The sequence below is a fragment of the Pleurodeles waltl genome, chromosome 5, assembly GCF_031143425.1.
Source record: "Pleurodeles waltl isolate 20211129_DDA chromosome 5, aPleWal1.hap1.20221129, whole genome shotgun sequence".
Taxonomy (NCBI): domain Eukaryota; kingdom Metazoa; phylum Chordata; class Amphibia; order Caudata; family Salamandridae; genus Pleurodeles; species Pleurodeles waltl.
Window position 1 is genome coordinate 235,701,867 of NC_090444.1, and position 23,530 is coordinate 235,725,396.

General features: G+C 40.4%; 1 long non-coding RNA gene across 1 annotated transcript in view; it reads left to right on the forward strand.

Annotated features, from left to right (window-relative positions):
- LOC138295589 (uncharacterized) overlaps positions 1 to 20,759 on the forward strand; it is a 115,816-nt gene extending 95,057 nt beyond the window's left edge. The window contains exon 2 of the long non-coding RNA XR_011203635.1: positions 16,602 to 20,759. This is a non-coding gene — a long non-coding RNA (uncharacterized lncRNA). The remainder of the gene's footprint in view (positions 1 to 16,601) is intronic.
- Positions 20,760 to 23,530: the final 2,771 nt, after the last annotated feature.

Consider the following 23,530-nt stretch of genomic DNA (forward strand, 5'->3'; position numbering starts at 1 on the left):
ATCAAAGACAAACATTGTAAAGGATACCAAAGTACAATGCGGTAACATTATGCGTCTGCTTCTATAACCCACCCACTATTCCTATTATTTGTTGAAAGTATGCTCGCTTTTGATTTTGCACGGCATTCTGCTAATATACACAGACAAATATATATATCAGCACTCCTGCCTCCCCAACAAAAACAGCAGGGCACAAACACCAATTCCTTCTCTTCACATTTTATTGCAGTATGTCTGCCATAACACGTTTCGGCCAAGGCTGGCCTTGTTCACATACACACAGTGTTACTAACTTTCATTTAAATAGTGGTCATTTGATCAATGGTCAAAGAAAACAGACTATCATGCTTATCAATTCATTATTGCAATGCTTACTCAAACTGTTATCGCATTGAATACATATTAATGAAAACCTAAATTCACATAAAAGGCATGACATAAAAATGACATTGAATAATTCACTGATCACATTGATAAAAATTAGTATTAACAAACCTCAGCAAGAGTTCTAATGAAAATTACTTTCAATTAAAAATATGTTATTGATGAATATGCAAAGTAAGCTGTAATTAGACATCCTTGAATATGCACATACAATGCAATACTTTCCTGTTGTATTTTTAATCTGAAATTCAGCTCATAATGTGCTAACTTCACTAAGAATTTTCCACTGTGGCACTGTAGTATACTCTATATTGCACTGCCAAGTGTAGAATTATTATACAAACATTTCACTCTTAATGGGCATGGCTTAACAATAATACATTGAACAACTTTACCATCATAATATCTATTCTATTGCACATCCCTGAGTATCCTATTATTCATATAGTGCACAATCCCATGCCTATTAAATATAAACATACACACAATCAAATCTATTGAAGCTTGTAAGTCAACTTCCTAATAAGAGGTAAACATGTTCCTGACCATTGATATAAAGTTCCCACTAAATCTCAAAATGTCCAAAAGAGAAAAACAAAACTAAACCAATTACCAACACCCTCAGTGAATAATCTAAAAACATTAAATTCTCTTTATTCATGTACTAACCTAAAAAAAAAAAAAATCAGTTTAACCTCATAAAAATACGTAAAATTCTTCTCCCAGATTCAAACCATTTGGAGCTTTCCAACCGAATTTCAAAACATTTTGTGTCTCAAATTGCCTGAGTAGGCTATCCCTATTACCTCCTTGCATCTGCTTAGGCACTGCATCAATAACATAGTACTTCAGGCAATTGAGATTGTTATCATGACACTCATTGAAATGTCTGGCTCCAGGGTATGTGGAATCAATGTTGAAAAAGGGTACATTTCAGCATCCCTCCAGACACCACTACGCGTTTCGACATTCGTCTTCCTCAGATGGTTTACATCTGTGCGAGTGCCATTTCAAATTGGCCTGCACTTAAGTAACCCCACAGGCATCTTGGAACTTGTAGTCCTCCATATTCAATAATGAGTGAATTTTTGTAATGAAATGTTCCTTTGAGATTAAAAGGAAAGGAATGAAGCCTTTGGGAGTGCAGCGTCATTTTGCTAAACACATTTTATGAGTTTTGGTTTGGGCTCTATGTTTGCACCAGCAAGAAGAGTGCCCCATTTAAGACTGTTTTGCTTTAAAATGTTTTTGGCAGTGGGTGCACCTGGTTGAAGTGCGGAAAAAGTTTAATGTGGTGAGGGGATACATACCCCCTGCGTATGCACTAGACTGTGTAAGACAATCTTTTGGATAACTGACTTCCATCACGCTTAACACCACATAAAGGTACATTTTGGCACAGAAATACTGTGCAGCTCCGTTTGGGAGTTCAGAGACAGTTGGTGATATTTCTTTGAAAACTAACACAGCAGGACTGAAACTGGGGCTGGTTAAACATCAGTATAAAAAGAAGAGTGATGGCAGTGTACAAACTTTCAATGTAAAGCTATTGTGACATCATATGGACATTTGCAACAATGCTGTTTTACAAAAATGCACTTGTTATTGAATATGAAGGACTACAAGTTCCAGGATGCCTGTTGGGTTACTTAAGTGCAGGCCAATTTCAAATGGCGCTCACACAGATGTAAACCACCTGAGGACACATATTTCGAAATGCGTAGTGGCATCTGGAGGGATGCTGAAATTTAACCTGCTAATGAAATGTTCCTTTGAGAATTAAAAAAAAAGAAATGAAGCCTTCGGGAGTGGTATATATATATATATATATATATTTATATATATATATATATATACTAAAGTTAACCCTTTGTTGTTATAGTTAAGAAAACTTAATAAAAACGTTATTATTCCCTCTAAACAAATTAAACCTAAACTCTATAAACATTAGAAATGCTAATGTTATAGATATACCTTAAATGTGTAATTTACGCGTCTCCTTTAAAATACTATAACTTTATTCATTTTTTCTCTGAACAAAACATAAATTACACATGATTTCAAAATTCTAAATTTATACTTATACCTTAAATTTCTAATTTAGCAACAATTTTAGATTAAATTGATGCAACAGCCTAAAATTATTATAGCTCGCACAACTCCATACACAGAGTTTTCAACTCAGTAGCCACAATGCAATAAAAGTAACTTGCACTGGTAGTAGGTATAACTAGTTAAGGTAGTGTGAAATTTATAAGTGTTAAATTACTTAGTTATATATAGTGCTGTGGTATACCTTAGTAACTTTACGGTACACCACGGTACATGCTGATAACAAAGCAGTATCTGATTGGATAATAGCTGTCTTTAAAAAAAGTGATTGGCAGCCGTCAGCACACTTTCTCTGTGTTCTGGGTTAGGGCCTTAGGTATCGGTAAGTAGTTGGTTTTAATGCTGTTCCCTACCTGTTACCACTTTCTAGAAGAGGTACTAGGTAGAGAAATGTATTTATATTTTTCTATATATGTTTACAGCACTTCACGGAAATCTGCATTAAATTTTTTTTTTACGTTTCGTGGTAATTTTTAGGTATTACCGCGGTACTGAGTAGACGTTTTTGTAAATAAATATGTATGCTATATTTGTAAAACATTTTAACATCTTTATTTTTTATTTCATTTTTTTTAAGCACCGAGGTATTTCCTCAGAAGTACCTCGGTACTCAGTACACATTGACACAGCACTGTGCATATGATGACTTCAGCCATATATACAACAAAGGCTGTGATTGCCTGTACCTCACTCAACTAGGCTTCCACATAGTCAAATGCACAGGTTGACTCTCCACTGTGTTCACAGGTGGTAAGATGTCATTTTCATTACATCTTCCAAAGTGTAACTGATCTGCACATCTCATCAGCTGCTTGAGTCAAATAGTTTAGGCATGCTTCACACGGCATGTCAAAAAACCAACACCATGGTAACTTGGCATAATAGGATTACCTACAACTTAAATATGCCCAATGTCTCTACTTACTGTAGCACAAAACCTTTGGCAGTGATGTCACAATTCAACCAGTACAATGTATGTTCTTCATCAACAGGTTAAGCTGCCACTGGGCACATGAGGCCACAGAGCACACTAGTATTACCCCCTGGATGAAGCCCTCAATGACGACAACACTGCTGGACTTGTGGATGTGAAGGAAAGCTCTGGCCCATCTGGGCAACCTGGTCAGACTGCAACAGTGAGTCTCACTGTGGCCACAACATCACTTCCCAGCCCTGTTGCTTCAAAATCCCAGTCAACATTGTGACCCCCATCCTGTGTACCTAGCACAGTTTCCAACATCTTGTCCCCCCCAGTCCTGGATTCTGAAATGCGACTCGACACTCTGGACACCCAGAGTCAAGGCCCCAGTTGAAGAGAGCACTGTATGCCAAGGGCACAGGCACGTGGGGGCAGGGTGCATGGGATGGATGCTGTGGGCCAGTGGAGTAAGGTCAATGGGGTTGCTGTTGGCCATGACCAATCAGCCAGGTCTTGGGGGTCTATCAGGAGTCCCAAGGAGTGATAGGCCAGGTGTGGACCCAACTCCGGGAAATCAAGCAGCTTCCGAGGGACATGCATATGGACGTGTCAACAAATGGAGGCCCTCAATTCAAGCATGGCCTACCTAACAGGGGTGCTGAAGGACATTCATACAACCCTGAGCAGGGCTTTTCCAACCCTATCTTCCCCTTCCTTTGGGTCAACAACATCAGGCCCATGTACATCAGTGCTAGCCACTGGAAGGGAGGCCCTGCCAGAGGCACAACCACCAACCACAGGCATCCCTGCCCTCACAAACAGGGACGTCCAGCAAAGAATCCAGGCGATGAGGATGGGAAGATCCTCTTCCTTAAGGTCCTCCTTTGTGTGTCACACATTTACTCTGTGGAGTGATCCTGAACTACCTTCCATTTCCAATTGGAAGAGTACTCTGGACTTGTGTGGCACCTACACCAACGATTTTATTCACCATGACTGACCCCCATCACATTTGTTTTTTTGTTGAGTCACGTCACATATATTTTCTGTTAGTCATAGTGTCCCAATAAAATCACCTGTCATTAATTTATTGTCTGCTGTTTTTAATTTCACATTAAGCCATGTAGATATGTCAGACCATGTGAACTATACAAAGATGATCCAAGGTACTTGTTCAAGATGGGATATGTTGCATGCACAAAGTGTCCATCTCAGGATTACAACCATTCCACACAAACACATACATAGAAGTGTCTGGTCAGCGAAGAAATTGGATTACATTGTTCAGCACATAGGCTGTCAAGATGTCTAAAACATTGCAAATCATAAATGGTTGAATCATATTAAGTAAATAAACATATTTACAGGTACAGACCTACAGACCATGGAAGGAAAGGATTTGTCAGACATTGTCCTGTAGAAAAGGCAAGCATTAAAGTGGTTGATGTCATCAGCGGAAGAGATATTACCTACCACACCAAAGTAATCCAACATCATACAATGCAAGACTCAGACAAATAGCAGTACAACAGTTTCTGATCACAGGGTCATTACAATCCAGTGCTCATGCATCTGGTGGTATGACACAAACATATGTCAGTGCTTTGGCACAGGCGCTTTGGCCGCAATGCTGAAACACATCAACAGCTACATAGAGATCATGCAAAAAGAGTGTTCAGCCATTATGAAGGGTAACTGACATGATTGTGGCCTACGACTACATATTTTCTGACCACATGATGGCACACGATGCATCAGGGCAACACAGGACAACAAACAAGTCCAATGGAGTCTTATAAACTTCCATCCTATCACTGTGCAAGGAAACAAAGAAGTCCAAAGGAGTCTTATAAACTTCCATCCTATCACTGTGCAAGCTGCCTTGGCACATGTCTCCTACAACCAAAGTTTGGACCTATATTCCCTGGAAGAATCAATGTCCACTTCATATGTCAGAACAGCATCACATACCTGCCAATGTCACAACTCTGAAATGCCCACATGAAGATGTCATGGCGAAGGTACCTGAACAAAGAACAAAAAAAGGAGTATAGGCATGAAACCATACATATGACACAAGTCACAGAACAAGCATCTGAAAAAACAAAGTACATTGCAATAAATCGAACACAAACAAAGCAACATCATCAGGGTGGGGGGTGTCCAAAGCTATCTCATCAAACAGCCTTTGTATCAGCTCCCTAATTATTTCAAAGAATCAACTCCACACATTCTCACAACTACAGTACATTGTACAGTGAAACTTGTGACTTTACATGACATACTTACACTCATGAGAAGAAGCTGTCGATGAGATCTTGTCGCCAGTCAGCTTCTTCCTTTTCACCATTGTCATCTTCATTTGACATTTCAGGATTTCCACCAAATGGCACTACAGGCTCCCCCTACTCTAGGATATAAGGGATATTCCTCTGGAGCGATATTGTGGAGCATCACGCATGCCACAGTAATCTGACATGCTTTCCCTGGTGAGTAGAGGAGGAAATCTGGCCTTCAGGAGCCCATAAGCCCGCTCCACTGCCCACCGTGTTTTTCCATGGGCCTCATTGAAGCGAAAGTCCCCTGGCATAGTTGGATTTTTCAGGGGTGTCAATAACCAAGGATGGTTTGGATATGCTGAGTCTCCTATTTAGGAATGGGACATAAGTGCAACAATGAGTCACTCACTTCATGATTGTAGCACCTGACATTACTCACACTCAACCAGGACATATGTGACTTACCAACAAGCCAGGTCTTCTCTGGTTGCAGTTGTAACATCAGCTGAGGTATGGAGCTGTTCCGCATTATGAAGGAATCATGGGCTGATCGATGGAAATGGGCACAGATGTTTGAGATATAGAGATCAGATAAACAGACAACTTGCATGTTGATTGAATGAAAGTGTTTCCCTGTTGCAATACTTATTCAGTGGCCTGTGGTGGCACCAAGACAACATGTGTGCCATCAATGGCCCCACCTCATGTGGGAGGTGAGCCAAACCAAAGAAGTCATCCTTTACATTGGCCAAATCCTCACGTCGGGGGAACCTGATATAAAGTTGTTTCAACATTGCTGATGGGAAATCTCTCAATACAAGACTGAACATAGGTTTGGACATACCACCAGAAATGGCACTATAGATTAATTATGTGGTATTCTTCCATGGTTTGAAGGTATGGCAATGAACGGTAGACTGAAGCTTGTCCCATCCTCCGTCTCCCTGGGTACCTATGTTTGAAAATATATGAGTGGGAGCATTAGTCACTGAATCTACACAAACATACATGATGTATACCAACAAAATCATGTGACAAAGCATTTCAGACTTGAAATACATTACACCCAGTACACATCACATCTGTCAACTACACAAGGGTCAACTGTGACCCCCATTGGTTGACAAGACGTGTTCACAACATGGATTCATGTAGCACCCAACTACCTGCTAATCAATTGCCCCTCGAAATTTAACAGTATTTTTTCGACTGCCAAAAAAGTTAGACAGCTGTGGTGGACAGTGCACAACGGTTATATGCCATCTGTGCCCAGCAACATACTACACTGGTGATTGTGAAGTAGGACCTACACAACAAGACTGATTTGTGATGATCCCACATATATATTGTTGTTGTGACACATTTAACAGGGCCATAAACTGTATTTCAATCCTCCAACATGGCAGATGCCTGACCTACTCCACTGGACATTAGGACACAGCCATAGGCTAACGTTGTCGCCTGTGGTGGTCGCGGGCCAATGGCTGTGGCTGTCGGCCGTGATGACTGCGTACGTGTATGCCGCATTTTGCTAAATCAGTCACTTGATTCCTGACACTGCTGCCAGCAACACTTCCACCATTTCAGCTGCTGTGTGCCGCCTCTGGGAGCAATCATGGCATGGCCAGCAGGTAAAAGGGCCCCTGTCTTCTCTGTGGACGAGGTCTTTCCCTGTATGGTCAACTCTATGGCTCACCAGAGGAGCAGGTAAGAGTCTCATAAGCGCAATTGTCTATGTTCAACACTACCCTTTCCCTCCTCACAGGGTACAATGTGCCCATGTGTGCCAGTTAGACTTCTTGTGTGCCTGTTGTTGCTGTTTGTGGGGCGTCAATGGGATGTACATGGTGCAGGTTTTGGAGAGCTGTACCATATGTTTTAAACATTGTGTTGTGTGGTGTGTTTTGAGGCCCTAGATTCTCCTTGTGTTGGATGCATGCTGATGTGCCTTGCCTATTAGCCCAGGGATCTAGGACACAAGCGAGTACAGTACACAAACAATTTGCTCTCAATGGCCAACACATGGCTGTGTACTGTGATCAATCAAGTAATGTTGGTTGTTATGGGTGTAATTTGTATGCAACAGTCCACTACACTTCAGTGTGACAGCCCAAACAAAATGAAGTGGTGCATCACTGTCCTCAGCCATATGTCTGCTCAATTGAGTAAATTGGTATCTGACCCCCAGAGGCCACTTGTCTTCAGTGTGTCACAAATGCTGGTGCCTCACTACTGTCAGTCATGTGAAGGTGGCCATCATACATCTGAAAGAGCAAACATTGTTCTTTGGGTGCAGCTACATATCAATACTTTCCCTTGCTAAGTGCGTAATGTCAATTGACAAGAATTGTGTGACATCATTGTTGCCAACATTCCTTGTGCCTACAGGTTAGCATGTGTTCTTTTCATTTTTGACAAACTATTTATACTGCTGTTTCATGCATGGTCTACCTGTGTTCATGGGGTGATTTCTGTACCACCCTCACATATGTGTGCATGCAAAACTATGTCTGGAATTGGACCTATGCCTTGGGCCTACATCTCATGTGGTGCCACATACAAAAGTGTGTCACCATTGATTGGTGATTCCCACATACCCTCACCCATCATTGCATGTCATTTGGCATGTACAACTGCAGTAGCAATAAAGGACATACAGTGTTTACCCACAATGTGCATTTCCATGTGATTGATGTGGCATCATGTAGCAAAGTGCTCTGCACATGTTATATGGAGATGGTTTGTGACCTGACAGTTGGCATGCATCATGGACTGACTTGCAGTTCTGTGGGAATCATACGTGATCCCGTATAACCATTCATCAAAAAAAATCTGGGTTTGCAGGACAAAAATGGAGACAGTGATGTAGCTTCCCATTGGGAAACATGTTGAGGGCATTCTACAAGTACTTTAGAATCACTGGGCCTCTCCAACATTCAAACGGCTATTGACTTCTACTGATTCAATCACAGTATGCCATTGTCAGGGGCACAATTCAAGACAGGTGATTTACCTGCGGCTAGCTGATTCATTGTGTTTTGGATTTTGGAGACATATCTCCCTGACATGTTGCACAATTTGTCTTGTGTACATTTCCATGCTAGATGTGTAGTATATCTAAGCAACATTAGTACAACCTCCATGACTCCATTACGACAACGTACATATGGTAATTCTTGTTGTATTTGAGAGGTCGAAGATTCCCTACCTGATAAAATGCCCAATTAAATTCTCATATGTGGGAACTCAAAAATAAGGGGTATGGACCAAACCCCTTCAGTAAAAGATCCAAGCCAGTTCAGAAAATGAGAACTCACTTCATAATTTGATGAAGAATACAGTCTTTATTTTTAAGTATCCATAAGTCCATTCCAAAGAGTCAATATACGTTGAGCCAAACAGGACCAATCATTGATATTCCAACATATCCAGAGAGTTAAATCAAATTGAGAAAGATTACAGCAGCCAACACGTGTTTCGCCCCCTGCGGTGATTTCACCTGGGGCTTTCTCAAGGCTAAAATCAAGTAGAGATACACATATTAAGGTCACTGATAGACCTAGTAAGAATAGTTTGGTAGTAAGTGATGTGTGAGCATGCTATTTAACATGCAAGAACGTGACTGTTCCGTGCTTCTGGTTAAAGTTTAAAATAAGAGGTGAGAAGCAAGCTTAATTAAAAAAAAAAAAACATTGAAGATCATGAATAATCAAAGTATTTACAGACAGTGATCATTTAGGGTTTCATGAGGAGAAAGGAAGAAAAGAAAAAAAGGAAAGAGAGAAAAATTAATAAACAATTTGCGTCCCGAATGACCCAAAGACAAACAAACCGTGAATACTGTATGTAATTCATACAGGTGACCCAAAGGAAAAAAAAAAAAAAAGTGCTAAAGTATCTTCCTCTTGAAGATATCCATGCGATGTGAATAAACCATAATTCCAAATAATTAGAAGTGAAAGTATGCAAGAGAGAATAACATGAGACGAACGATGAGTGAAGAATCATACCAATAAAATAATCATGATTGATCAGCACTTCATTATAGTCTTTGGTCTGAATTTGAAAACATAATTCGGCAAAATTTAACTCATTTAGACCAGGAAAACTAATATCCAAATTTAATATACAGTATTGTATCTAAAACTGAAAACATCAGAGCATTGCAAAATACAGGAATTTGACGTCAAACATATTTTTATCCTAATCAAAGATTTTCCTGTATATTAGAGATAAGAGTATCTAGTGTTATACCCCGGTAAATAAAGTGAACAAGCAAAACCACCCATAGTTTATGATTGTAGGAGAACTGAGACAAAGAAAATCCCAAGTGTCCAATATTATCCATTTTCATAGTCAGAGTAATCGCACTTACTCAAAAACCGAACTAAAAAAGATCCTGCGGGGGAAAAACAGCAGCAAATTGTCGGGTGCGCTTCCTAGTTAGACGCCATCTTGGAAAAGGTGCCAGCCACATGTGCGCGATTATAAAGGGATTGAGTCAACGCTGACTCAGTCCTTTTTTGCTTTTTATTCATTAAAGTAGAAAATAAGAGAATAAAAATTAAAAATTAAAAATTGACGCCATCTTTAAACGGGCACCATTGCCCGATACTGACATCAAAGATGAATAATGAGATAAATTTAAATGACATTAACATGAAGAATATGGCGCTTCCTAGTTAGACGCCATCTTGGAAAGGTGTCGAGCCGCATGTGCGTATTTATAACGGTACTGAGACAACATTACTGCAGTCCTTTTACTTGTTAGTCACTAAAGTAGAAACTATGTAAATAAGAAATTAATAAAAATTTATGCCATCTTTAAACGGGCAACATTGCCCGATGCTAACATTAAATACAAGCAACGAGATAAATTTAAATTACATTATCACGAATAGTGACTATTAGAGGCAAACTATATCTTAAGAAAGATGGGAAACCAGAGGAAACAAACAACTGGGTGTCAATATTAAGGGATATTAAATTGACAAATAGTCATGTGTGGCCAAAAAAAGAGGAAAAAAAGAAAGAAAAAAAATATTTTTTTGAGACCATATTTTCATTATATGTGTAGTATAAATGTATGTAAGTGATATTAATTTAACAAAAATAGCAGATATTTTTTTTATATAACTCCCTAAAACAAAATCTTAGCAAAGGAATTTTTTTTATTTTTAAATTAATATTAAAATTAAACAAACCAGAAATGCCATTCTGGGTCTTTGTTTAAGCCTCTCCGTACAGTGTCATACCGAATTATAATGCGACTTTCATTCCGACGTAGTTGTAATTCCAAATTGCCCCCTCTAGGAAGGGGTTTCAATTGCATAAGGCCACAGAAAGCAAAGGTACGGTCATTAGGATGATGTGCCAAGAAATGTTCCACCAAAAGTTGTTTGGTATCATTTTTCTGTATATTGCGGTAATGTTCTTGTATCCTGGTCTTCAATGCCCGAATTGTACTCCCAATATAAGCTTTTTTACAAGGACAAAAAATTACATGAACAGTATTGATACTATCACAGTTGATAAAATCTCGAATCCTAAACACATGATCATTAATCAACACAGATTTAGATTTCGAAAGACCAAATCTACAAATAGAACACTTAGTACAGCAAAAGAAACCATTTGGTCTTGGTAGCATTTTCAAATTTAAAGACATGTCCGAATAGAAAGAAGAACAAATTTTGTCTTTAAGGTTTGAAGCTCTTCTAAAACCCATTTGGGGATAAGGTGAGAGATATTGATTGATAGCAGGATTATTTTGTAGCAAATACCACTGTTTATGGAGTATTTTCCGAATTAAGTTATGTCCATTGTGGTAATCTGTGATAAAACGAATTACTGATTTCTTGTCTACAGATTTAGATTTGTAAAGCATCATATTGCGATCAGAATTAGCATAATATTCCTTAGTCTTTTTGAGATTCCGAGTGTTATATCCTCTGGTGGAAAGACAATGCATCATTTCCAAAGAAACTTCCTCATACTCCTTCAGTTCACTACAGTTCAATCTTGCTCTCCTAAACTCCCCTGCCGGTATGTTGCGAATAATACTTGAGGGATGGCAGCTAGATGAATGTAAGATTGAGTTTGCCGCAGTCTTTTTTCTATGAAGGCGAGTGTGAAGTTTTCTATCCTTGATGTATAATGTTAAGTCTAAGAATTCAATAGTGGTTCTAGAAAATTGATAGGTTATATCAATATTCCATTGGTTAGGTGTCAGGGATTTTAGGAAGAGTTGGAGTGCAGATTCTTGCCCCTGCCAGATCAACAAAATATCATCTATATATCGAACCCAGAAGATTATGTGCTGGGAAAAGGGCTCAAATTTCTCGTCCCAGAGCCAATATCTTTCAACGGCTCCCATAAAAATACAGGCAGATGGTGGAGCAAATTTTGCTCCCATCGCTGTCCCTTGAAGGTGCAAATAGAAATGACCATCAAAAAGGAAAAAATTATTCTGAAGACAAAATGCAAGTAAATCAATTATCATTTTATTTCGTTCTGTATATGTAGCAGATCTTGTGGCGAGACAGCTTTTCACTGTGTCTAATCCATTGTGATGATGAATAGAGGTATAAAGACTAACTACATCTATTGTCGCTAGGATGTAATTGGACTGCCAGTCTATGTTTTGCAATTTCTGAAGGACATCCTTAGTGTCTTTTATGAAAGATGGTAAATTTTGCATAAATGGTTGTAATTCAGAATCTATAAGTGTGCCCAGGTTATAACAGACAGACTTAATTCCCAAAATAATTGGTCTGCCCTTGGGTGGGATATCTCCTTTGTGTATCTTTGGTAATATATATAAAGTCGACATGGGATGCGATGGGAACAAAATCTGCTCCACCATGTGCCTGTATTTTTATGGGAGCCGTTGAAAGATATTGGCTCTCGGACGAGAAATTTGAGCCCTTTTCCCAGCACATAATCTTCTGGGGTCAATATATAGATGATATTTTGTTGATCTGGCAGGGGCAAGAATCTGCACTCCAACTCTTCCTAAAATCCCTGACACCTAACCAATGGAATATTGATATAACCTATCAATTTTCTAGAACCACTATTGAATTCTTAGATTTCACATTATATATCAACGATAAAAAACTTCACACTCGCCTTCATAGAAAAAAGACTGCAGCAAACTCAATCTTACATGCATGTAGCTGCCATCCCTCAAGTTATTCGCAACATACCGGCAGGGGAGTTTAGGAGAGCAAGATTGAGCTGCAGTGAACTGAAGGAGTATGAGGAAGTTTCTTTGGAAATTATGCAACGTCTTTCCACCAGAGGATCTAACACTCGGAATCTCAAAAAGACTAAGGAATATTATGCTAATTCTGATCGCAATATGATGCTTTACAAATCTAAATCTGTAGACAAGAAATCAGTAATTTGTTTTATCACAGATTACCACAATGGACATAACTTAATTCGGAAAATACTCAGTAAACATTGGTATTTGCTACAAAATAATTCTGCTATCAATTAATATCTCTCACCTTATCCCCAAATGGGTTTTAGAAGAGCTTCAAACCTTAAAGACAAAGGGGGTCATTCTGACCCCGGCGGTCAAGGACCGCCGGGGCCAGGGTCGGCGGGAGCACCGCCAACAGGCTGGCAGTGCTCCGCAGGGCATTCTGACCGCGGCGGTATGGCCGCGGTCAGAACAGGAAAACCGGCGGTCTCCCGCCGGTTTTCCGCTGCCCTGCAGAATCCTCCATGGCGGCGCAGCTTGCTGCGCCGCCATGGGGATTCTGACACCCCATACCGCCATCCTGTTCCTGGCGGTTCGGCCGCCAGGAACAGGATGGCGGTATGGGGTGTCGTGGGGCCCCTGGGGGCCCCTGCAGTGCCCATGCCAATGGCATGGGCACTGCAGGGGCCCCCGTAAGAGGGCCCCACAAAGAATTTCAGTGTCTGCCTAGCAGACACTGAAATTCGCGACGGGTGCAACTGCACCCGTCGCACCTTCCCACTCCGCCGGCTCCATTCGGAGCCGGCTTCCTCGTGGGAAGGGGTTTCCCGCTGGGCTGGCGGGCGGCCTTCTGGCGGTCGCCCGCCAGCCCAGCGGGAAACACAGAATCACCGCAGCGGTCTTTAGACCGCGGAGCGGTGTTCTGTCGGGGGAACTCTGGCGGGCGGCAGAGTTAGAATGACCCCCAAAATGTGTTCTTCTTTCTATTCAGACATGTCTTTAAATTTGAAAATGCTACCAAGACCAAATGGTTTCTTTTGCTGTACTAAGTGTTCTATTTGTAGATTTGGTCTTTCGAAATCTAAATCTGTGTTGATTAATGATCATGTGTTTAGGATTCGAGATTTTATCAACTGTGATAGTATCAATACTGTTTATGTAATTTTTTGTCCTTGTAAAAAAGCTTATATTGGGAGTACAATTCGGGCATTGAAGGCCAGGATATAAGAACATTACCGCAATATACAGAAAAATGATACCAAACAACCTTTGGTGGAACATTTCTTGGCACATCATCCTAATGACTGTACCTTTGCTTTCTGTGGCCTTATGGAATTGAAACCCCTTCCCAGAGGGGGCAATTTGGAATTACAACTACATCGGAATGAAAGTCGCATCATAATTCGGTATGACACTGTACAAAGAATGGCATTTCTGGTTACTTTAATTTTTGTCGATTTAATATCCCTTAATATTGACACCCAGTTGTTTGTTTCCTCTGGTTTCCCATCTTTCTTAAGATATAGTTTGCCTCTAATAGTCACTATTCGTGATAATGTAATTTAAATTTATCTAATTACTTATTTTTAATGTTAGCATCGGGCAATGTTGCCCGTTTAAAGATGGCGTCAATTTTTATTAATTTCTTATTGACATAGTTTCTACTTTAGTGACTAACAAGAAAAAGGACTGCAGTAATGTTGTCTCAGTCCTGTTATATATACGCCCCGGTGGCGCGACGCCTTTCCAAGATGGCGTCTAACTAGGAAGCGCCTTATTCTTCATGTTAATGTCATTTAAATTTATCTCATTATTCATCTTTGATGTCAGTATCGGGCAATGGTGCGCATTTAAAGATGGCGTCAATTTCTTATTTTCTACTTTAATTAATAAAAAGCGAAAAAGGGCTGAGTCAGCGTTGACTCAATCCCTTTATAAACGCGCACATGTGGCCCGGCACCTTTTCCAAGATGGCGTCTGACTAGGAAGCTCACCTGACAATTTGCTGCCGTTTTTCTCCCGCAGGATCTTTTTTAGTTCGGTTTTTGAGTAAGTGCGATTACTCTGACTATGAAAATGGATAATACCGGACACTTGGGATTTTCTGTGTCTCAGTTCTCCTACAATCATAAACTATGGGTGTTTTTGCTTTTTCACTTTATTTACCGGGGTATAACACTAGATACTCTTATCTCTAATAAACGGGAAAATCTGTGTTTGGGATAAAAATATGTTTGACTTCAAATTCCTGTATTTTGCAATGCTATGATGTTTTCAGTTTTAGATACAATACTGAATATTAAATTAGGATATTAGTTTTCCTGGTCTAAATGAGTTAAATTTTGCCAAATTTTCTTTTCAAATTCATGAAGTGCTGATCAATCATGATTATCGTATTGGTATGATTCTTCACTCATCGTTCGTCTCATGTTATTCTCTCTTGCATACTTTCACTTTTTATTATTTAGAATGATGGTTTATTCAGATCGCATGGATAGCTTGAAGAGGAAGATACTTTAGCACTTTTATTTTTTATTTTTTATTTTTATTTTATTATTTTTCCTTTGGGTCACCTGTATGAATTACATACAGTATTCACGGTTTGTTTGTCTTTGGGTCATTCAGGACGCAAACTGTTTATTAATTTTTCTCTCTTTCCTTTTTTTCTTTTTTTCCTTTCTCCTCCTGAAATCCTAAATGATCACTGATAAATGATAAATGATCACTGTCTGTAAATACTTTGATTATTCATGATCTTTAATGATTTTTTTGTTTTTTTTAATTAAGCTTGCTTCTCACATCTTATTTTAAACTTTAACCAGAAGCACGGAACAATCATGTTCTTGCATGTTAAATAGCATGCTCACACATCACTTACTACCAAACTATTCTCACTAGGTCTATCAGTGACCTTAATTTGTGCATCTCTACTTGATTTCGGCCTTGAGAAAGCCCCAGGTGAAATCACCACTGGGGCCGAAACACGTGTTGGCTGCTATAATCTTTCTCAATTTGATTTAACTCTCTGGATATATTTGAATATCAATGATTGGTCCTGTTTGGCTCAACGTGTATTGACTCTTTGGAATGGACTTATGGATACTTAAAAATAAAGACTGTATTCTTCATTAAATACTGAAGTGGGTTCTCATTTTCTGAACTGGTTTGGAACTTACACATGGTGAAGTGAGCATTGTTGATTTTTTTCCAAATATTGAATATTTCAATGTCACCTTCTTCAGGCTACTCTACCTCTGTCAGCAACATGCCAGGATTTTGGACCATCATTTCTTATTATTGTGGTATTGTGTATGTGACAAATAGATGTTTGCATGACCTTGTGTGGGATCTGTGGGAATAAACTTGGCATTGGCCTACTATTTTATGACAACAGGTAACTGAAGTATGCTACATGAGGAAAACCATTGAAGGTGATGAGGTATCCTACTTGTTCAATGGTTACTGTGTTGCACAACTTCCCCCATGCAACTGGAGATGTTTGAGATTCTGATTTTCCTGTGGGCAACCATTAATAGTTCATGTAGCATGCATGCATATGGTGTGCTAAATGTAGGAGCCACTTCAATAGACTTGTTGTTGGGGCCTTCTTTATGTCATGATAATATTTGCTAATCACAGCGGTTGTTCAAGTGTGATCAGGAACATGTAGTGACCCTCTTTCTCTTTGTATTTGCAGCATCATCCCAGGCAAGCAAAGGAGACGGGGAAGAACCAACTGGGGAAGCATCTGGCCACATTACCTCCAGTCATGACACCACAGGCTGAGATCCTCGTGATCAGCTCCACCCCTTCTGCGTGGAACGACTCGTGGTGGCCCACCGCTCTGGGTAACACCCCCACTGACCATGTGCACAACCTGGGCATCATCCTTGACTCCTCTCTATCGATGACCCACCAAGTTAATTCCGTCTCCTTATCAAGCTTCCACACCCTCTGGCTTCTGTGGAAGATTTTCAAATGGATTTCCCCAACACGAGGAAGACAGTCCCCACACACTCATCACCAGCAAACTGGACTATGGCAATGAACTCTATGCCGGCATTACCAAGAAACTTCAATCAAGACTACAAAGAGTCCATAATGCAGCAGCCAGACTCATCCTGGACATCCCCCGACACAGCCGAATCACCTCCCACCTCAGAGACCTATACTGGCTCCCAGTCAACAAGCGCATCACATACAAACTCCTGATCCACACCTTCAAGGTACTGCACACCATAGGACCAGAATACCTCAACCACCGCCTCCCCTTCTGCGTACCCAACAGACATTTCCGTTTCTCCCAGCTTGCCCTTGCAGCCTCCCCAAGATTTGCAAAAGTACAGGATGCTTTGTAGGTCATGGACATGCCACCCCACCTCGCTCTCTTAACCTGGGGTATCTTCATCAGGGAGCCCATCGAGGATCTGAGGGACCTGTCAGGTGTATAGTGAGAGTCAATAGGCCTAAGGAGGACAGGGCCCCTGTTGTACAAAGCTCTATGCATAATGCAGAAAGCGTTGGATTGTATGAGTTGTTCAACTGGGAGCCAGTGGAGGGAAGCCATGGAAGGATTGATGGATTGGTGCCTTGGAATATTCTGCACCACCTGACGTCTTTTGACCACATATTGGGGTGAACTAAAGTAAAGAACATTACCATAGTCTAAGCATGGAATTATGAGGGCTTGAACAATAAGTCTTTTGGCTAGGAAGGGGAGTACCTTAAAGGCTTTCTTAGGAGCCTAAGTAGACTGAAACAGGGGGCAGCAAGCTTTTTTGATTGAAGGTCCATGGTGAGACGGGAGTCTAGCCAGACTCCTAGAATTTTTATATTTTCTTTTGGTGGAGGCAGGCTCTCCAGCCCTTCCAGGACTTGCGATGGAGACCTATGAAGAAGATAGTTCCTCAATGTCATCACCTCGGTTTTGTCATCATTTAGTTTAAGTTTGCAGTCAGCCATCCATCTGGCTACTGCTTGGAGACAAGCATTAAGTCAGGGTTGATCCAAATATGAATTTGTAGAAAATGAGAAAACCAGCTGAGTGTTGTCAGCGTAGGAAACCAACAACAGTCCATGGTGTTCTGCAATTATGGCTAAGGTAACATTTTTGGAGACTAATAGTGTGGGGCTCAGGAAAGAACCTTGAGGTGCCCCACATCTGAGGGAAAGAGTGTTGGAGAGGTAAACCAATCAAGAACATGAAAGGTCCGATCCTCCCAAAAAGCAGAAAACCGTTTCAGGGCAAGGCCATTGATACCTGCCTCAAATATTCTTTGTACCAGAATGGTATCAAATTCCATGCTAAGGTCCAGTAGAATGATGGCCCAGGAACCCCCTGTGTCAAGACAGCATCTTACGTCTTCAACAACTGCAAGCAAGGCCATCTCAGAGCTATTTTGAGGTCTGAAGCCCATTTGTGTATCCTGGAGGATCTAATATTCCTCAAAAAAGCCTGAAAGGTGTGTATTGACATGTTTTTCAATCAGCTTGGACATGACAGGAAGCAGGGAGATGGGTCTATAGTTGATGAAGAGGATGGCATCAAGGTTAGGCTTTTTAGCAGTGGTTTGACTACAGCATGCTTCCACTGCCAAGGGACCTGACCTGTTGTGAGGGAGGCGTTAAGAAGTAGCAGAGGCAATGGTGGCTGACCCTGGGGCCAGGATGTGGGGAGGGGATGGGTTCAGCGATGATCCTGATTTTATAGACTGGTTACAAAATCTTCCGTGAGGAGAGTAAGGGTCACTAGAGAAGCCATGGAATTTTGAGCCAAACCCTGACCGACAAGATCGACTTCCTGAACAGGCTTGTCATGAAAGGCTGAATAGATGTCTAGTATTTTCTTTTGGAATAAACAGGTCAGGTTGTTGCTATGTTCCATGGAGCCTCCACAAGGTCAGTATGTGATGGTGGCTGGAGAATCTCTTTAACTATCTGAAAAATGTCTTTAAGGGAGTTAGCAGACTGTTGTATTTTGGATGTATAGTAGGAGGCCTGAGTAGACCTTATTTCTGCATGAAAGTTTCTAATCGCTTTCCTATATTTGGATTTAGAAGAATTACCATAAGATTTCCTTCACTTTCTTTCCAGGCGTTTGCACTCTTTTTCTAACTGCCGCTGCTGAGGGGTGAACCAAGGGGATTTATTGTTGCTTACTCTTCTAGTGTTAGACTCTGTAGACTAGTGCTTCAATTGGTGCCACCAGGTGTTCTTGATACTGTTTCCTGTACATTGTCTTCATTTTTAGACCCATTTTTGGACTCCATTTTCAAATTCCTTCATAGTTACAGATCATTTTTTAATTTTCCATTTTTGTGTTTCTTATGTGTATAAACTTGATTAATCTGCAAATATTATTTAATTTTATAACCAGTCACAAATCCCATCCCTTCAGTAGGCATTGTGGACCTCCAGGGGTTCCCGGACCACAATTTAAGACTCACTGTTAAGTCACTCTTACTATTGCATTTTCAGGACCTACATTTGTGACAGCACTTCCACCCAGCTTTACAGATATAGTGGAAATTGAGGAACAGAGATTATTCACCTTTGATGATTCCTGATATGATGGCAAGCTGCTTCATGGAAAAATAACTTTGCTTCTGTTGTTAGGAGTGCCCAATATAATAGGCAGTACATACTAGGCGCAAAGGATTTGTTATCCTCAACAATGCGGGCAAGTTTGGCCGGCCAGCCACCAAACTCAAATTCTTATTCTAAGACCCTAAGGGCTTGATTCACAAAAGGCCTCAGCAGTCGCGGGCAAGGCCTTGCTGTCGTGGCGGGGTCCGGCACTCCCAGGCAGTGGACAAAGGTCTCTGCATGTGGGAAGGGGACATCTCCCTTACCCGGATGGCCTGGGGCTGTGCCCAGCCCCTTCAAAGCTTTGTTACTGGTAGATGAAGCTTACAAATAGACCTGTCTTTCCCTTGTCGCTCTAGTCAGCCTGACAACAAACCTAGTGGGAGTAGAGAAAATGAGCAGAACTGATTTAGATGTAGGCACAAGTTCGCCGTCCGCCCACAGTCTGGCACTGCGCATGAAAGTGGAATCTATCGACCTCTCCTTAGAATACTCCAGGACCTGTGAAGATCATAAGAAGGACTGCCATGCTTTCTGAGACCTGAAGGAAGACTGGACGTGCCACTTTGAACCCAAGACCCCAGAAGTGACTCAAGGGATAGTTGGCTGACCACCTCTTTCAGCTACCAATAAAAGGGACAAAACAAGCTTCCAGAGGCCCTTAACCTGTGACTGCCAGCTAACCAGTACAAACTGCACCTGCCCTGGACCCTGCTAGTGGCCTCTATTGGAGTGCATCCTAAACTCAAACTAGTGTCCCCAAGGCCTAGACCCTTGGCTGGTGTTAGAGTGTAGTCCTCATGTACCCGAACTGCAAGAAGTGGGACCTAGATACTTTTCCAAATTTCTGCCTGGAGGACCATTGGAGACCAGGACTGCCGTAGAAGCGGCAGCCATCAAGGCCTTTCCAGCATTGGGCTTTGAACATTGTCTGCTTGGCACTGCTCTGCCTGCTCTTCAGTAGCCCACCGTCGCCGAGCTCATCTTTGGATTCAGCTTCACCTGATGACAACCAGGTTTTCCCTATAAAAGTTTTCAAATCAGAAGGTAAACTTTCCACCATGATGAACTATGTCCCTGTACCAAACCATGCTCCATCGTGGTCAGTCTTAACGTTTGACTTTGACCCATTTTAGCAGGATGAGATAATGGTTGACACTTCATGCTTTTTGGTACTATTTTTAATTAAATCTTTAAAAATCCATATCTTCAGGATGGGTTTTTTTTGTATCATTTTGTTTAATAAAATGTTCTCTACTTTTCTAAATTATTTTGGGATTCTTCATGTGTTTTGGTTTAATTTTATTAGTTTGACTGCTGCATAAATACTTCACACATTTCCTATAGGTTAAGCCTGACTGCTTTATGCCAAGCGCCCATAGGGCTAAACACAGGACTATTTAGTGACTTTAGTGGTTCACCTTGAGAAGGATAGAATAATATTTGAGCTGGGTTTGTAATTCCCTCGACTAATACTCCAATTCCTTACATATGCCTTCCCTAGTTTTTAGAATCAAATTCTAACAATATCATTACAATTTGAGAGTTACTTCTGATTTGTTGGCATTGTGTTAATCTGGAGTTGGGTGGTAAAAGAAAATCCTGCAGGTTGTAGAGCACTTAATAGCTTCAAGGATCCTCAGGACGATGTTTTTCTTCCATACTATTCAGTGTAGAATCCTCCATGAGAGAATTTATCACTTCCGCCTCAAGTCGAAAACTTGTTCTATACTAACCAATTCAAAACCCGACCCTCTGTTTTATACAAACCCAGAAATATTCTCCTAGAGGTTCCTAATTTTATTGGTAAGTGTATTTGAAAACCACATCAATTCACACGCAAAGCGCAGTCGCCAAGATATCTAAATTTAATAATTCTATGATAAAAAAAACAAGTAAAACAGATTCACAATGGTTTTCATGTAAATGCCCAAGCTGCTATGATATTATAATTGAAGAAAACGGGAAGCATCAGCTTATCCCTGTGTTAACATGCGCTACAGCAACAGAAGCATTGCGGTTAACTTCTGTTCCAGTAACTGGGCTGAGGTTTCATTTCCTAATTACTTTCATTCCCCACTGTCTGTTCAGGAAACCAGAGAAAGCAAAGTAATTGCACGTGTTCAAAGCACCCGTTTTAAATGTTTTAAGCTCTTAAACCTCGAGGCCGCAGGCAAACGTGGCAAAAGTCTATGGCCTTACACTACAGCAGTCTTTATTCTGCTCTCTTACGCTGTTCCGAGTGCAGTACTGATGGTGAACAAATAGCAGTGATGCGGACGTCACATTCGTGATTTTGTCACAGATCTGAAAAATCGTATTAGCGCGCAGAATAGGTTTCTGCGAACACATATATTTAAAAAAAAAAAAACACAGCTATCTATTTAGGTCGGAAATGTTAACCTACCATATCAATGTAACTCTTTTTTTCTCACTGATAAGTGTGTGCTTCTAAGCATAGCCCAATTAGAAACGTGAATTTTTTGTATAAAACTAAATCGGCATCATTTTTGCAGTGCGATCTTCCTGCTGTAATGGTGAGTTCGCTTTCAGTTCTAAATAGTGGCGCTAGAACAATTTCATCACCGAAGTCCTAGAAAGTGTGAAAATCCAAGGTCACATAAAAAATAAAGTTGTTAATGTGCCACGCCCGTCGTTCAGCGGGAGATTGGTATGGATGTGCTATGTAACCAGTTGTGTATTTTGAAACATTGGTGAAGTAACACACTATCATTTACAGACTGCACATTTTCCATTACAATGGTCATTAAATTAGCGTGGGCAGGCAGTTTCACTGGTAAAACTATACCACCCACGAACAACAATGTGTGGAAGTCAGGTTTCAGTGACTATCATTTGTGCATCACCAAGTAAAGGGTCTTGGTTTGCTCTGAATATATTAAAATCTTTATTTACATCACGCTTCAGAATTCCAAGAAAATGTGGCTTATTTGTGGTTTTCTAATTGCTGATATATTTTGAAATATGTGTGTAGTTCATTTAGAAGTATTTAAATGCGCTGTGTGTTAGAAAACAACTGACCTCCTATAGCTTTTCCTTTCACTTCCTGTACCCCCACAAGATTGTCACCTAAATCACTTTTGCAATCAAAGAAATAAAAGTAAACATCTGTTACTGAATACATGCCAGTTTCTGAGAACACATAGCCTGAAGTTTGACCTTTGTTTTTGAACACACAGCAAATGTGGCAAGAGAAACACAAAATTTAAAGACACCTTTATTGCTCTTTATTGCTCAGTCATCTCCTGAACTCTAGCATGGTTATTTTTGAGGGTGCTGCAGCACCTCTTACACCCATACTTTCAGCTCCTATGGCTCTAAAGAAGCTATGCTTTCTTCCTGAGAGACTTCCTGCTTCCTGCTTTCTTCCTGAGAGACTGGTTCACTATCTTTGATGGTCCTCCTCATCATCACAATTGTGCGAGAAGTTATAGAGTCATTGGTTCTGGTTCAAGGCCTGGTGCATCACCAGTAGGTTCTGCATTAATTGAATGTATATGCAGCAATTCTGTCAATGGTAACTGATTATCAGTTACATCAGGCTTCTCCAATGATTAGCTCTTGCGATACTGATACCTTAACTGGTTTGTATGAGTTTCTAGCTACCCCTCTCTCTCTGTCTCCATATATATATATATATATATATATATATATATATATATATAATTTACAAAATCAAAAGTTACAGGGATGTTATAGTTAGGTTTTGATTTTACTCGCACAAATCCATAGAAGTTCAGCAGTTAGAGTTTAAGGTTATCTCAAGGAACTATAACTCGCACCCTAAGGTAACCATTACTCATGGCTCTGCCATACACAGTTATGTCATCAATTATTTTACTGCAAGTGTTACATTGATAGTTTTAATGATGTTATAAAAGATGTCATGATTGCTGTAATATCTGTGGTGATTAGCAGTGTTTAATGAGGGTGCGAGTTACAGTTACCTTACGGCGCAAGTCATAGTTTCTTGAAAGAACCATAACTCCTGAATTTCCATGGTTTTGTGTGAGTAAATTC